The sequence below is a fragment of the Pelobates fuscus genome, chromosome 12 (genome assembly GCF_036172605.1).
Source record: "Pelobates fuscus isolate aPelFus1 chromosome 12, aPelFus1.pri, whole genome shotgun sequence".
NCBI lineage: Eukaryota > Metazoa > Chordata > Amphibia > Anura > Pelobatidae > Pelobates > Pelobates fuscus.
In genome coordinates this window covers 69642720-69660172 of record NC_086328.1, presented here as the reverse complement: position 1 = coordinate 69660172, position 17453 = coordinate 69642720, and the positions used below count along the sequence as shown (strand labels likewise).

The 17453-nt window shown below is 44.4% G+C and overlaps 1 protein-coding gene across 1 annotated transcript in view; it reads right to left on the bottom strand.

The window, feature by feature from the left end:
* RIPOR1 (RHO family interacting cell polarization regulator 1) overlaps positions 1-16774 on the bottom strand; it is a 405268-nt gene extending 388494 nt beyond the window's left edge. The window contains exon 1 of the mRNA XM_063438390.1: positions 16701-16774. The gene's annotated coding sequence lies outside the window, so the exon portion shown is untranslated. The remainder of the gene's footprint in view (positions 1-16700) is intronic.
* Positions 16775-17453: the final 679 nt, after the last annotated feature.

The following is a 17453-nucleotide window of genomic DNA, read 5'->3' as shown; positions in this document are numbered from 1 at the left end:
TTCTTAGCCTAATTGCAGGGCGGGGCAAGGCTTTATAAGCCTTGCCCACCCTGCGGAGCTCAGTCTGCGCGGAGCCCTCCATGGGTGAAGATGGATTATTTTTTTTGCGCTCGGTTTTTTTTTTGTTTTTTTTTTAATTGCGTCGGTTATTATGGATTTTTATTTGGCCTTTTTTGGGCTGAAGAAAGAAGATTTTAGAAGAAAGAAAACATCGAATGGTAAGTTTTTTTTATCTCTTTTTATTTTTTTATTTTTTTACAGGTTTTTAGTTAATGTTCCCCCCTCATTATTTTTAGGGTGAGGGGGGTAGGTAGGGAGATAATTTTTTTTTGGGGGGGGGGGAGGGTTAACTAGGGTCCCCCCCCCCTTTGTATTTAGGGCCCCCACCCACCGCTCAGGGGTGGGGGCCGGGGGGGACAGTAGGTCCCCCCCTTATTGATAATTTTAGGGCCCCCACCCGCCGCACAGGGGTGGGGGCCGGGGGGGGAAAGTAGGTCCCCCCCTTATTGATAATTTTAGGGCCCCCACCCGCCGCACAGGGGTGGGGGCCGGGGGGGACAGTAGGCCCCCCCCCATATCGATAATTTTAGGGCCCCCACCCACCGCTCAGGGGTGGGGGCCGGGGGGGGACAATAGGTCCCCCCCTTATTGATAATTTTAATTTTAGGGCCCCCACCCGCCGCACAGGGGTGGGGGCCGGGGGGGGGACAGTAGGTCCCCCTTATTGATAATTTTAGGGCCCCCACCCGCCGCACAGGGGTGGGGGCCGGGGGGGGACAGTAGGTCCCCCCCTTATTGATAATTTTAGGGCCCCCACCCGCCGCACAGGGGTGGGGGCCGGGGGGGGGGACAGTAGGTCCCCCCCCTTATTGATAATTTTAATTTTAGGGCCCCCACCCGCCGCACAGGGGTGGGGGCCGGGGGGGGGGACAGTAGGTCCCCCTTATTGATAATTTTAGGGCCCCCACCCGCCGCACAGGGGTGGGGGCCGGGGGGGGACAGTAGGTCCCCCCCTTATTGATAATTTTAGGACCCCCACCCGCCGCACAGCGGTGGGGGCCGGGGGGGGGGGAAGGAGAGTAGGTCTCCCCCCCCCCCCTTCAACCACTATTGTGGACAGTCAGCTCCCTGTGGGTTCGGGCTTCAGCTGTCAGCTGAAGCCACGCCCGCAGCAGTGCTGACAGGCTATCAGCACACAAAGCGCGTTCACAGTGCTTTGTGTGCTGATAGCCCGTCTGATGCATTCACCCAGAATGCATCGGACGAGAGGCCTTTTTAGGGCCTCTGAACTCGGAAGTCCCTCTGGTGGCCGTCTGATTGACTGCAACAAGAGGTGTTCCAAGCTTCCAATGTAAACACTGCATTTTCTCAGAAAATACAGTGCTTACAAGAAAAAGGCTCCGGGTAGCTGTAGCACTCACCTGAACAACCTCATTAAGCTGAAGTTGTTCAGGTGACTATAGTGTCCCTTTAAAGACAATTTTATAAATGTATGATTTTATTCATATAGCTAACTGCTTAGTTAAAGGGACACTATAGTCACCTGAACAACTTCAGCTTAATGAGGTTGTTCAGGTGAGTGCTACAGCTACCCGGAGCCTTTTTCTTGTAAGCACTGTATTTTCTGAGAAAATGCAGTGTTTACATTGGAAGCTTGGAACACCTCTTGTTGCAGTCAATCAGACGGCCACCAGAGGGACTTCCGAGTTCAGAGGCCCTAAAAAGGCCTCTCGTCCGATGCATTCTGGGTGAATGCATCAGACGGGCTATCAGCACACAAAGCACTGTGAACGCGCTTTGTGTGCTGATAGCCTGTCAGCACTGCTGCGGGCGTGGCTTCAGCTGACAGCTTCAGCTGACAGCTGAAGCCCGAACCCACAGGGAGCTGACTGTCCACAATAGTGGTTGAAGGGGGGGGGGGGAGACCTACTCTCCTTCCCCCCCCCCGGCCCCCACCGCTGTGCGGCGGGTGGGGGCCCTAAAATTATCAATAAGGGGGGGGACCTACTGTCCCCCCCCCGGCCCCCACCCCTGTGCGGCGGGTGGGGGCCCTAAAATTATCAATAAGGGGGGGACCTACTGTCCCCCCCGGCCCCCACCCCTGTGCGGCGGGTGGGGGCCCTAAAATTATCAATAAGGGGGACCTACTGTCCCCCCCCCCCGGCCCCCACCCCTGTGCGGCGGGTGGGGGCCCTAAAATTAAAATTATCAATAAGGGGGGGGACCTACTGTCCCCCCCCCGGCCCCCACCCCTGTGCGGTGGGTGGGGGCCCTAAAATTATCAATAAGGGGGGGACCTACTGTCCCCCCCGGCCCCCACCCCTGTGCGGCGGGTGGGGGCCCTAAAATTATCAATAAGGGGGACCTACTGTCCCCCCCCCCCGGCCCCCACCCCTGTGCGGCGGGTGGGGGCCCTAAAATTAAAATTATCAATAAGGGGGGGACCTATTGTCCCCCCCCGGCCCCCACCCCTGAGCGGTGGGTGGGGGCCCTAAAATTATCGATAAGGGGGGGGGCCTACTGTCCCCCCCGGCCCCCACCCTTGTGCGGCGGGTGGGGGCCCTAAAATTATCAATAAGGGGGGGACCTACTGTCCCCCCCCGGCCCCCACCCCTGTGCGGCGGGTGGGGGCCCTAAAATTATCAATAAGGGGGGGACCTACTGTCCCCCCCGGCCCCCACCCCTGAGCGGTGGGTGGGGGCCCTAAATACAAAGGGGGGGGGACCCTAGTTAACCCTCCCCCCCCCCAAAAAAAAATTATCTCCCTACCTACCCCCCTCACCCTAAAAATAATGAGGGGGGAACATTAACTAAAAACCTGTAAAAAAATAAAAAAATAAAAAGAGATAAAAAAAACTTACCATTCGATGTTTTCTTTCTTCTAAAATCTTCTTTCTTCAGCCCAAAAAAGGCCAAATAAAAATCCATAATAACCGACGCAATTAAAAAAAAAACAAAAAAAAAACCGAGCGCAAAAAAAATAATCCATCTTCACCCATGGAGGGCTCCGCGCAGACTGAGCTCCGCAGGGTGGGCAAGGCTTATAAAGCCTTGCCCCGCCCTGCAATTAGGCTAAGAACACTCTGATTGGTGGGTTTAAACCAATCAGAGTGCTCTTTGTCATTTTACAAGCGTGGGAAAGTTCTTTGGAATTTTCCCACGCTTGTAAAATGACACAGAGCACTGTGATTGGATGGCTTGAAACCCATCCAATCACAGTGCTCTGTGTCATTTTACAAGCGTGGGGAAATTCCAAAGAACTTTCCCACGCTTGTAAAATGACAAAGAGCACTCTGATTGGATGGCTTGAAATCCATCCAATCACAGTGCTCTGTGTCATTTTACAAGCGTGGGGAAATTCCAAAGAACTTTCCCACGCTTGTAAAATGACAAAGAGCACTGTGATTGGATGGCTTGAAATCCATCCAATCACAGTGCTCTGTGTCATTTTACAAGCGTGGGAAAATTCCAAAGAACTTTCCCACGCTTGTAAAATGACACAGAGCACTGTGATTGGATGGCTTGAAATCCATCCAATCACAGTGCTCTGTGTCATTTTACAAGCGTGGGAAAATTCCAAAGAACTTTCCCACGCTTGTAAAATGACAAAGAGCACTCTGATTGGTTTAAACCCACCAATCAGAGTGTTCTTAGCCTAATTGCAGGGCGGGGCAAGGCTTTATAAGCCTTGCCCACCCTGCGGAGCTCAGTCTGCGCGGAGCCCTCCATGGGTGAAGATGGATTATTTTTTTTTGCGCTCGGTTTTTTTTTTTTTTTTTTTAATTGCGTCGGTTATTATGGATTTTTATTTGGCCTTTTTTGGGGCTGAAGAAAGAAGATTTTAGAAGAAAGAAAACATCGAATGGTAAGTTGTTTATCTCATTTTTTCTTTTTTACAGGTTTTTAGTTAATGGTCCCCCCTCATTATTTTTAGGGTGAGGGGGGTAGGTAGGGAGATATTTTTTTTTTGGGGGGGGGGGAGGGTTAACTAGGGTCCCCCCCCCTTTGTATTTAGGGCCCCCACCCACCGCTCAGGGGTGGGGGCCGGGGGGACAGTAGGTCCCCCCCTTATTGATCATTTTAGGGCCCCCACCCACCGCTCAGGGGTGGGGGCCGGGGGGGACAATAGGTCCCCCCCTTATTGATAATTTTAGGGCCCCCACCCGCCGCACAGGGGTGGGGGCCGGGGGGGGACAGTAGGTCCCCCCCTTATTGATAATTTTAGGGCCCCCACCCGCCGCACAGGGGTGGGGGCCGGGGGGGGACAGTAGGTCCCCCCCTTATTGATAATTGTAGGGCCCCCACCCGCCGCTCAGGGGTGGGGGCCGGGGGGGGGACAGTAGGTCCCCCCCCTCATTGATAATTTTAGGGCCCCCACCCGCCGCACAGGGGTGGGGGCCGGGGGGGGGACAGTAGGTCCCCCCCCTCATTGATAATTTTAGGGCCCCCACCCGCCGCACAGGGGTGGGGGCCGGGGGGGGACAGTAGGTCCCCCCCTTATTGATAATTTTAGGGCCCCCACCCGCCGCTCAGGGGTGGGGGCCGGGGGGGGGCAGTAGGTCCCCCCCCTTATTGATAATTTTAGGGCCCCCACCCGCCGCTCAGGGGTGGGGGCCGGGGGGGGCAGTAGGTCCCCCCCCTCATTGATCATTTTAGGGCCCCCACCCGCCGCACAGGGGTGGGGGCCGGGGGGGGACAGTAGGTCCCCCCCCTTATTGATAATTTTAGGGCCCCCACCCGCCGCTCAGGGGTGGGGGCCGGGGGGGGACAGTAGGTCCCCCCCCTTATTGATAATTTTAGAAAGCGAGCTGAGCTGTCAGTCAGACAGCTCAGCTCGCGAACGCGCATTCCGCGCACATGCGCGGTAAAGCGCTCAGGTTCTTCATAGGGCGGCATTCAATGCCGCTCTATGAAGAACGCGATTGGTCCAGCGCGAAGCCGTCCCATTGGGCCCCGCGATTTCGTCATTTTGACGAAAAAGGGGGCGCGGCCTAGCGGGGAGCTCGGCGCTGGAACGGAGGTAAGTTTTTAATATAAAAACACCGATTTTTTTTTTTTAATTAATGAAAGTTCATATAAAAGCAAGAAGGAAGGCTGGGGGACCTGTCTTTCTTGCTTTTATATGGTGACTATAGAGTCCCTTTAACCAGATCAGTTGGGGGATGAGAAGAATTTCCAGTACAGCAATAGGTGATCATATATTTTATATTTTATTCTCCAGGAAAAAGAACAATTGCAGCAGTAAGTATTAAAGAAAATTAATCTGCTTGAATGAAAAATAAATGAATAGTTTCAGGCCTTAACTTTAGATTTACTTTAATAAACTTTTTGTGAGGAAAAATCCAAATATCAGTATCTTTAAGTCCGGGTCAAATCCTTATAATCAAGTAAGGAAACAGAGAAAAAAATTGGATCTCTCTTCCGGGGTCTGAGCAATCTGAGAGTAGTTTAGGAGGTAAGAGTAGGAGAGCAGTCCTTGAGTCAAAGGGAGAGGAAATCCTCAAGTAGATAAAGAGACGAAGTGCTCGTTAATATGGTGTTAGGGCCCGAGGCAAGTATACCTGTGAAGTAAAGAACCGAGGTTGCAACAAGGGAAACTTAAGTTTACAGTGCACAGGGCCACTGACAGCGCACATATTTATAAGGAACGTGAAAGCCGTCAGTGCCTCTCTTAAAGTGACACAGACAATTACAATTTAAAGTAATAAAAGTATAAACATAACAGGCCAGTTGGATCTCAGCTATCAGATAATTATGCCTCAAGTATTAAGCAGAATATGATAAGCTATTCTTTGTCGGGAACCCAGTGGTCTCCTTTCCAAACTTTTTTCTGGAATTCGAAGTGTATGGCAGAGTTTCCAATTTGAAAATTAATTCCCACAAGGCAGCGAATCCCAAAGTTTCCGTATGAGCACTGCCTCCAGCCACTTAACATCTTAAGGACCAAACTTCTGGAATAAAAGGGAATCATGACATGTCACACATGTCATGTGTCCTTAAGTGGTTAAACAATCTCTCCTTGGGGGGAGGAGATGGGGAATAGCTAATGCTGTGCAGACTTGTTTTTCTGTAGCTCTTCCATACCTGGCTCGAATATACGGTTTTCATGCGTCTCAATAGCTGTTCATGAGACTCAATCAGGTCTACTGGTTCTTGGAACTGCTGAGACATCTCATTTGCTAATAAGTCTTGTTACTTACCTTTTTTCACCATGTTGAAGCATCTATGGCCAAGTTGCCCATTCCATCGGAGGAGAGGCTGAACTCCAGATCGAAGCAGAGCTACTTGCCACAGCATAGTGCCGCTAAACCCCCCTCTGGACCTGTCCCCTCCGATTTGCTAATAGCCTCTCTTGGGAAGTTGGGATTGCATCGTGCTGCAACAGTCTCCTCATTATAAAATAGCAGGTGCTACCCTGCTGCGCAGACAGGTGGAATCGCCCAACTCCACACACGGAGATGTGGGTTGGATGGCGAGATTTAATCAAATATGCACCTGCTTCTGGGAGACCCTTTCCAATTGGTGTGCCCACCATTGTAAAGCTCCCAGGGTCCTGTGCAGCTGACCAAGCAGAAGTGCAGAAAGCAGCTTCCACCTGTCCAGGCCCGTAAACTTGAGCACCTGGCTCCAAAGCGGGTCAGGGAAGTACTCTTCTACAACATGCATTGACCAAGAGAGCCCACTACCTGCAGGGCCGCCATCAGGGCATGACAACCATAACGGTTGTCATGGGTCCGGAGGTCCTGGGGGGCCCAAGTCCCACATTCATTATGTGCACACATATATATCTAGTGATTTTCTCTCTCTCTCTCTCTATATATATATATATATATATATATATATATATATATATATATATATATATATATATATATACATACACACACAGAGGGCCCCTGCTACCTATACAATGAAGAGGGGGCCCAGCAGCAAAGTCTGTCCTCCTTTCCAGCTGCTCTCTGTCTAACTTTCCTGCGCCCTGCGGCCGCCAGAGCGTTACAACGGGTTACTATGGCAACGCTCCGCACAGCACACAGGCCTGTCTCGCGAGAGTTGGTCAGAGAGGAGCTGGAAAGGAAGACAGTGTTTGCTGCTGGGCCCCCTCTGCAATGTACCGCGCCTGGCTCCCTCCACCATGCCACTGGACCAACAGGGAATGCGATCTCCCCCCTCCCTGGCACGGTAAGAACCAGGGTAGAGGGAATAAAATTTAAATATACAAAAATAAATAAATAAATAATACCCCCCCTTCCCCCTATTTTACACACACACACACACACACACACACACACACACACACACACTGAATCCTTACAAGCACACTCTGCACTACACACACACACACACACACACACACACACTACATTCACTAAACACAATCTGCACTACACACACACACTACATTCACTAAACACAATCTGCACTACACACACACACACTACATTCACTAAACACACTCTGCACTACACATACACTACATTCACTAAACACACTCTGCACTCACTACATTTACTAAACACACTCTGCACTACACACACACACTACATTCACTATACACTCTCTGCACTCACTACAAGCACTACATTCACTAAACACACACACTACATTCAGTAAACACACTTTGCACTAGACACACACTACATTCACTAAACAGACGTTTCACTCACTACACACTACATTTACTAAACACGCTTGGCGCTACACACACACACACACACACACACACACACACACTACATTCACTAAACACACTCTGCACTACACACACACTACATTCACTAAACACACACTGCACTAGACACACACACTACATTCACTATACACACGTTTCACTCACTACACACTACATTTACTAAACACGGCGCTACACACACTACATTCACTAAACACACTTTGAACTACACACAAACACACACACACTGCATTCACTATACACACGATTCACTCACTACAAACACACTACATTTACTAAACACACTTTGCACTCACTACAAACACACTACATTTACTAAACACACTTTGCACTCACTACAAACACACTACATTCACTACAAACACACTACATGCTCTATACACACTACATTCACTATACACACTACATCCACTACAAAAACACACACTCTGCATTCACTATACACACCCACATTCACTACACACACACTCTGCATCTAAGACATGCTTACAAACATTACACAAAACTTACAATCTGCATCCACTATACACACTGCATCCATGACACACATACTGCATCCACTATACACACTGCATCCATGACACACACACCACATCCACTACACACATTCTACATCCACTATACACACTGCATCCATGACACACATTCTACATCCACTATACACACACACTTCATCCTTGTGGGCAGAATCGGGACTGGCCCCAGGGGCCCAGATCTTGAGCTGTGTCAGGGGCCCTAAAATTTCTGATGGCAGCCCTGACTACCGGCCTGCTGGTTCTTTCAACCAACAATGCAGGGCTTTGTGGTTACGAGCTTAACGCCTTACCCTGTTGCTAATTGGGAACTGGTTCCTCCTGTGTAGAGTTGGGGTTGGCTGACTCTGCATTATGGTAGTGAGGTTAACTCCCTACATATTCCAATACAGTAGGCAGTTTGGCCAGACATTCATATTTTTGATTGATTAAATCTTTTCAGACGAAAAGTTTTATGTTGCATATCCTAGAAATAGTTTCTTACCTCATTCCCGCCATTGTAAATGGAAAATGTATCTGCTTTTATTTTTATTTTTGACAAGCTACTTGACTATCCTCTTCATAATTCACATGAGATGTCTTTATCTACCAGACTTACTTACAATATGTGATTTGTATAATTCTCACTAATATGTACACATATGCTGGCATTTATTTCCACTTGTAATAAGCTATCGTCTTATAAAATTATTTACAAGAAAACACCTCTCCTCTTTTCTTGGTTAAACTCTCAAATGAAATGTTTTGGTGTCTGGCTTTTGCCTTATCTTTTCTCTACTTATCAGAGGAACTTACGGTACTTCCATTCTTGCATGTTCAGCAGGATGACTGATGTGCTTGGGCTTTCCCTCACTTACAATACCTAGGGAATATTATACATGTTCCAAACCATTCAAACTGAGGTCCCTAGTGAAGTCTTCCATTCCCTCAGTTTGACTGTTTTTATATCTGTTCGGTCTGGTAGGAGAATTGGACTCCATTTCGATTACCTGACAAGGTGTTGATAAGGTGTCCCATTTGTGCTTTGCTTTTATGAGGCTACTCATCTTTAACAGATCATATCTTGGCAGTTAACCCAACTTAAGCTGCACTGGTCCCAAACAGATGTTGCAACCATAGGCACTTCTCTCTTCCCCACTAAAGCTTCCCCTGAGCAAGCTTAATCACATCCTCTTACTGCTGCTACTCTAAAGGTTTGGTGTGATATAAGATACCAGTGTATGTTAACTACAATGAGGGACTCCTTTAAATTTCAGGGGTTGCCTGAACCCTCCACCGTGGGTTTCCTGAATGATGCATTCAATGTATGTAGGATCATTTAAGGCAAGTTTACTTTAAGACACGCTGCACAGTGCTTCACTACTTATACACCACACACATATTGTTTTTTTTTTTTCCTTTCTCCAAACTGTTAAAAAAAATAACTTTTGACAACTCTATATTGGTAACCTAGCCTCACATACAAATCAATGGCTCAGACCTGGAAAAAGGAATTTTATTTTCCAAATACCATAATCCCGAAAATATTTTATTTCCATCAAACAGTTAACAAAAAAATAAACAAAACAAACAACAACATTTAACACCTGCATATTGGTAAAATAGTCTCACATTAGGGCCAATGACAAAATGCCTGTCAAGGTTCAATCTCCTATCTCCCACTCAAGGTTTTTTTCCTAGTGCTCCTGGCAGAACTAGGCTAGCTGCCATATATAGAATAAAGCTAAACCTAGTATCAGTGAACCAGGCTAAATCACAATTCAACACAGGCACTGAAGGGTAAACACACAGGATCACTGCAGACATCAATGTGTCTTGAAAATTCTTGATCTGTGAATAAAATCAGCAATTAGTGGCTGTGCCCTAGCCATCAATCATCTTTTTTTTTTGCTGCTACTTCTTGATTGGACATGATTGAGCAGACCTCTTGTCCACCATGGCAAAACAAACAAACACAAACAAAAAAACGAAACAAAACAGTATTTTCTTTTCTTTATTCCATCTCTATTTTTCTGGTGCAGGGAACGGCACTCGGAATGCCAAACGAAAAAATGTCGGTATTGCGTGATTCAGTTCCCCCAATATTCTGGCACATTGCAGCTAGGAAATCTTAATTTTGTTCAAACATCATCCAAATTGCAATTCAGTCCAAAACAAACCTCCCACTCCACTAATTTCTTTTAAAATCAGTTCCTTTATAGAATATGCCAGAGAGAATCTGACGTTAAAGGAATACTATAGTGTTAGCAATACAAAGCTGCATTTTTGACACTACAGTGTCCCTTTGCTTCTGTGGCAACCACTCCTCCCCCCAAAAAAAAAATCCCTTTTGATGCTTACCTAATTTTAGAGCCGAGGTCTTTGGCACCGGCTCTGCCTTACCTCCTCCGACATCAGAGCAATGAGGAGCCTAATGCGCATACCTGGTGAGCCCATCATGGGCATTAGATCAGTGCTTTCCTATTGGGATTTGCAAGATGCTTGACATCTTCATGCATAGCGTAGATAAACTTTGTGAAAAGCCAGGAAGTGCCACTACTGTCTGTCGGGTAAACAGTCACTAAAGACAGTCTTAAAATTGCAATGTAAACGTTGCAGTTTATTGAAACACGGACACTGCACCAAGACTATTTCAATAAGATGAAGTTGTCTCGATGCCTATAGTGTCCCTTTAACTCTTAAAGCACTTCATCAAGCTAAAGTTTATTAGGGGACTGAGTTAGACCTTTAAATAAAAGCAGGGGTGATGCTGTCGGGGCTAACAGGAGCTGAAGCCCCGATTAATAGACCCCGTCTAATTCTGGCATCATTTCATTGTTAGCTCCAAGTCCCTGTAATACTGAGAGAGAAATAACTCCTCCAATCATATCATTAGGGACTGTGCCATATCATTAAGCAGCATATTTGGAGTTAATTATGCAGCAGAATGTGGGGGTGTTACTGTAAGTGCAGAATTAATGCACCATGGCTTGAGTTTCATACTGCAGGTATGGAGTTTATAAATATAGGTTTGTATACTAATCTGAGTGACTTAAAATATTTGTTGTCACAATGTGATTCATAGAACATATAGTTTAGGATAGGACACAGTATGGATCAGGGTTTGATAGAGGCATAAATCAATATATGTGGGAGGGGGCATAACATTTACCTAGGTGCTAAAGCCCTGGTCTTTTTGCCACATAGTAACACACCTAAAATACAATAGATTTCTAGAAAAACTACCTTAAAAACTGAAAATACTAAATATATAGGGTACTAACACAGCATACAAATACATTTTGCATTATTTATTTAAACAACTCAAGCTTGTATATTGCCACAATTAAAAAATTCAGTTTCACAGATTTCAAACTGCTACCTAGAGGGATTGTAGTTACAAGGGATTTAGTCACTAAAAGAGTTATTCACTAAAATGCTTGTTTGTAAATTTTATATCAAAATAGCTGAATTAGAAAACTGCTCAGACCCCAATTTGGGTAATAGATATTTGAGTATAACTTGACTGCACTTGACTGTTGCAAGGATTTAAAGGAACGATATAGGATCAGGAGCACAAATATGTATTCCTGATCCTATAGTGTTTAAAACACTCTAGTCCCCCTTTCCTTTCCTAAATATACTAAAACTTACCTTTTATTTCAGTCTGCTGGTGCTAGCTCTGCCCCTGATGTGCCTCCTTGGCCGACATCATCACAAGTGATGATAGTTACATAGTTACATAGCTGAAAAGAGACTTGCGTCCATCAAGTTCAGCCTTCCTCACATATGTTTTTGCTGTTGATCCAAAAGAAGGCAAAAAAACTAGTCTGTAGCGCTTCCAATTTTGCAACAAACTAGGAAAAAATTCCTTCTTGACCCCAAAATAGCAGTCAGGTGTCTCCTTGGATCAAGCACCTTTTACCCCACTAATTAGAAATGATATCCCTGTATGTTATGTTTATGCAAGTATTTATCCAATTTCAGTTTAAACATCTGTATGGACTCTGATAAAACCGCCTCTTCAGGCAGAGAATTCCATATTCTTACTGTAAAAAAAAAAAAAAAAAACCTTTTCTTTGCCTTAGATGAAATCTCCTTTCTTCCAGCCTAAATGTGTGACCTCATGTCCTATGTATAGCCCTGTTTATGAATAGATTTCCAGATAAAGGTTTGTACTGGGCCTGAATATATTTGTATAATGTTAACATATCCCCTCTGAGGCGCCGTTTTTCCAAACTGAAGAGATTTTAATTTTTTAACCTTTCTTCGTAACTAAAATGCTCCATTCCTTTTTATCAATTTTGTACCTCGTCTCTGCACTTTTTCTCGTGCCACGTTATCCTTCTTTAGAACAGGTGCCCAAATTTGCACAGCATATTCAAGGTGTGGTCTTACCAGCGATTTATAAAGAGGCAAAATTATATTTTCATCCCGAGAATTTATGCCCCTATTTATACAAGACAAAACCTTACAGGCGTTAGCAACTGCAGATTGACATTGCATATTGCTGCCTAATTTGTTGTCTATAACAATTCCCAAATCTTTCTCGTGTGTGGTTATCCCTAATTCACTACCATTTAGGGTGTAAGTTGCTTGTGCATTCTTGACCCCGAAGTGCATAACTTTGCATTTCTCTACGTTAAATTTCACCTGCCATTTTAGTGCCCAATCCCCCAATCTATCCAAATCCCTCTGTAGCAAAGCAATATCCTGCTCACATTTTATTATTTTACAAAGTTGTGTGTCATGTGCAAACACTGATACATGGGTTTCAATGCCCATTTCAAGATCATTTATAAATATGTTAAAAAGAAGCGGTCCCAAAACAGAACCCTGAGGTACACCACTTACCACTTTTGTCCAGCCTGAAAATGTACCATTAATGACAACTCGTTGTACTCTATCCTTAAGCAAATGTCCTACCCAAGAACAAGAATAATCATCTAGACCAATTTATTTTAGTTTGAAGACTAACCTATTGTGAGGAACTGTATCAAATGCCTTGGCAAAATCCAAGTAGATCACATCCACTGCAACACCATGATCTATACTTCTACTTACTTGTTCATAGAATGCAATTAGGTTAGTTTGACTTGACCTATGTTTCATAAAACCATGCTGATCATTGCTAATAACAAAGTTCTTCCCAATGAATTCCTGATCTCAGGTAATCAAAATGCTTTACCATAGGAAATCCCTTGATTGGCCGAGATTGTCAATGCTTCACTCTCTCCATGGAGACAATGAACTTTCCTGATAGAGATGATCCAATACATCTCTATGAGAACAGTTCAGTGTCTCCATGCAGAGGGTATCCATCCAGAGGCGTAACTATAGACCACAGGGCTCGGTGCAAAAAGTGTCCTTGGGCCCCTCCCATGCATCTCCCTCCGTATTTGTATAACACATACAGATACATACACGCTAATACACAGACTCACAGAATGACACACATTCCGATACACAGAATGACACTTCTACAGATACAAATACAGACACACACTGACACATATGCGGATACACAGCCACAAATAGAATGCAGATGCACATACACAGAATGGCATTCATACAGATATAAACAGTGACACACATTCAGATACATAGGGGCACACACTGACACACATGCAGACAAACAAATACACATACAGACACGAACAAACAGATACATATACAGACACAGATATACATAAAGAAACATATGCAGACAAACAGATACACATACAGACACATACAGACACGCATGCAGATACACAGACACACTTAATGACAAACATTCAGATACACATACATACAAAGAAATACCCATATAGACAAGCAAACAGATACACAGACATACACATACAGACAAAGAGCTACACATACAGACCCACATGCAGACAAACAGATACACACAGACAAACATACAGACACACACACACACAGACAGTAACACACACAGACATACTGATACAGACCTTCTCTCTCACACACACACACACACACATGCAAAGTGTTAAAAAAAAATTGTGACTTCCCTGGGGTCCAGTAGCTGCCTCATGCTGATGGGAGTCAGAGTTCCCACTCTGACTCCCTCCTCTGCTCCCGTGTGGCACTCTGTTAGCTCGGTGGAAGTGACTGCTTCCTCCCAGCTCTGATGTCAGGTAATCCATCAGGTGATCTCAAGAGCATGTGCCACTCATAGGACCCCTTCAATGTGGCACTGGTTGATTTTACAAGTGATAGTCCAGGTCACAGCTACGACTGCGGTAGTTCCACCGCTGTCTCCATCTGAGGAGTGGCCACTGGAAGTGTTCCTAGGCTGTAATGTAAATAAAATTGCCTTTTCTCTGAAAAGAGTGTTTACTATAAAAAGCCTGCAGGGATATGCTATACTCACCAGTACACCTACATTAAGCTGTAGTTGTTCTGGTGAATATTTATTATTATGATTATTATTATATTTATATAGCACCATCAGATTCCGTAGTGCTGTACAATGACCTTTTAAAGTCACCTGAACAACTTTAGCTTAATGAAGCAGTTTTGGTGTATAGAACATGCCCCTGCAGCCTCACTGCTCAATCCTCTGCCATTTACGAGTTAAATTCCTTTGTTTATGAACCCTAGTCACACCTCCCTGCATGTGACTTGCACAGCCTTCCATAAACACTTCCTGTAAAGAGAGCCCTATTTAGGCTTTTATTGCAAGTTCTGTTTAATTAAGATTTTCTTATCCCCTGCTATGTTAATAGCTTGCTAGACCCTGCAAGAGCCTCCTGTATGTGATTAAAGTTCAATTTAGAGATAAATTACATCTGTTTGAAAGTGAAACCAGTTTTTTTTTTCATGCAGGCTCTGTCAATCATAACCAGGGGAGGTGTGGCTAGGGCTGAATAAACAGAAACAAAGTGATTTAACTCCTAAATGACAGTGAATTGAGCAGTGAAATTGCAGGGGAATGATCTATACACTAAAACTGCTTTATTTAGCTAAAGTAATTTAGGTGACTATAGTGTCCCTTTAAGCATAGAGCAGATTAAGCAACTGGCCCATCAGTCTGTTAGAGTATGAGCCAGGGGTTGGTGTCAACTGAGATTATGGAGATCCCAAGGTTTTAACCAATACATATTACAACTCAGGTCCTCTGGACCAAACTGTGGAAATACAGGGTTATTTACTCAAGCGAGAATTGCAGGGAATTCAAAGTGAATTTCAAATTTAAAGGGACACTGAAGGCACTAAAACAGCTTTATCTAATTAAAGTGGTATAGTGTCATCTTTTTATTCTGCATTAAAATGTTCTTAATATTTAGTGCTAAACGAGAGTCACGGGCATCCCCTCTATTTGGCCTGATAAGGAATCATTAGCCTGAGTAGCAATGGAATGCTTTGATTGGCTGAGAGAGTCAACTGACCACTTTCAGCCTATCACAGCACAGATTGCTGGTATAACTAGTAGGAAGTGTGTAATTTAGAGTTAGCCATACCTTTTGTAGTGGCTGCTATGGGTGGTCAGGGAATTTTTTTTTATATTAAACTACTCAAAAATGGTTCAACACTGAAATGAGGGATCATGTATCTTAAATCTCCAAGCACTATAACAAATTCAATAATGACTAAGTGGTTATGAGTAACAGTAACTTTTTAAGGCCAAAGTTGCGGAACTAGAAACATTCTCCAAGTCCGCTATGCTTCCTTTTCAGTTACCTTGGCCTTAAATATGAAATTCAGTTCAAACACATTTTTAATTCCCCACAATTCTCACTTTAGTAAATAACCCTGCTAGTATCAATTTAACATGCCAGTTCACATTGAGGAAAAACATGAGACAGCAGTATATCTTTATAACAACATACACAGCTAGGCCAGCTGAGAAGCGTTATTTCCTGTTTTTGTCAAGGTACTGTAATCTGTCCCAAACAGTGACATTATTACCACAGTCACTGTCCCTCGCTGGACCCCATGTCTTGTCACACTGTCTCTGTGAGAAACGTCACCTGCTGTGCCTAACATAACACATTCCTCCATTCTGGCCTAGTAAACCACTGCTCTATACCATTCTGTCTTTAAAATAAAGTATGCAATTATCTTGACATTGTCTATTTAATTAACTGTACATTACATTAAATATCTTTGAAAACAACTGAATCCTACCACTGGGTTCGTTTTGTTTTCATACCAAGGGTGGCCATAAGGCAGATCTCAAGCAGTTGTAGACCTGCAAGGCTGGCAAAGGGTCATAGTAGTTGCAGTTCTACAGTAACTGTGATTTACCCTCTTGCCTCCCCTATCCAGTTTAGCTTCCTTTATAATCCCTGGATTCCTGCGATATAATAGGGCAACTTTCTCCCTTTTTGTATATAATGTTATGTGTCTAAGCAAGCATGGTTGTGCTTTTATTTACTGCTTATAAAGACCATATTGCCAATGCATTCATATTTTAATTATAGGCAAAACAATGTTTTAAAACCCATCCTCTATCACATATGATATATTCCTGTTAAAAGTCCTACCTTAATCCAGTAACCTTTTAGATCGACCCCTTCTTTCTAGTTACAATTTAACTTTAACTCCTCGGAACAATTCCACAGCAGCATCCCACATTCTTCATCATCTGACAATTACTTGATCTCCCGGTGCTACCTCTCCGTTATGGCAAGCAGGGAGTCTGTTAATGAGGACCAAGGGAGGCTGCTTACTCATTCTCAGTACTCCACTGACCTGCCTTCCATTAGCTGAATCACCGCCCATAGAACCTTCTATGCTAGTTCAGTCTGTGGGTTGGGAATAAATTGCTAGCTTTTTTTTATTTTTGCCAGTCCTACTTTGTGTCCATTATCTCTTTAAGTATCTCGGGAGGATGTAAATCAAAAGTCAAGGAAGGTCGAACTGTGTTTTATAGGTTGAGTACTTATACCGTCTCTGGGGGCACTGGGAGATATAATCGTTTACATTACTCATCATAATAAGGAGGTTTATTCACTAAACTCTGAGTTTTGATTGGAATGTTTAGAGTGGTTATTATAAAAGCCTTGGACATTATCTGCATAATGTAATTTAAATCTAGTACAACGTTTAACTTGTCTGTCTGACAGTCTGAGCACATTGTGAGCTGCAGTAAACAGCACCTTGTAACTGTCATTTCTGTAATTTAAGGAATCCCCATGGACTTCTATTTCAGGGGAATTGTTTAATTTAGAACGTTTATAATATCGTTTCCTTTACATTAAATTAATATCCACCCCTGCAAATTGACTTAAAAGTAA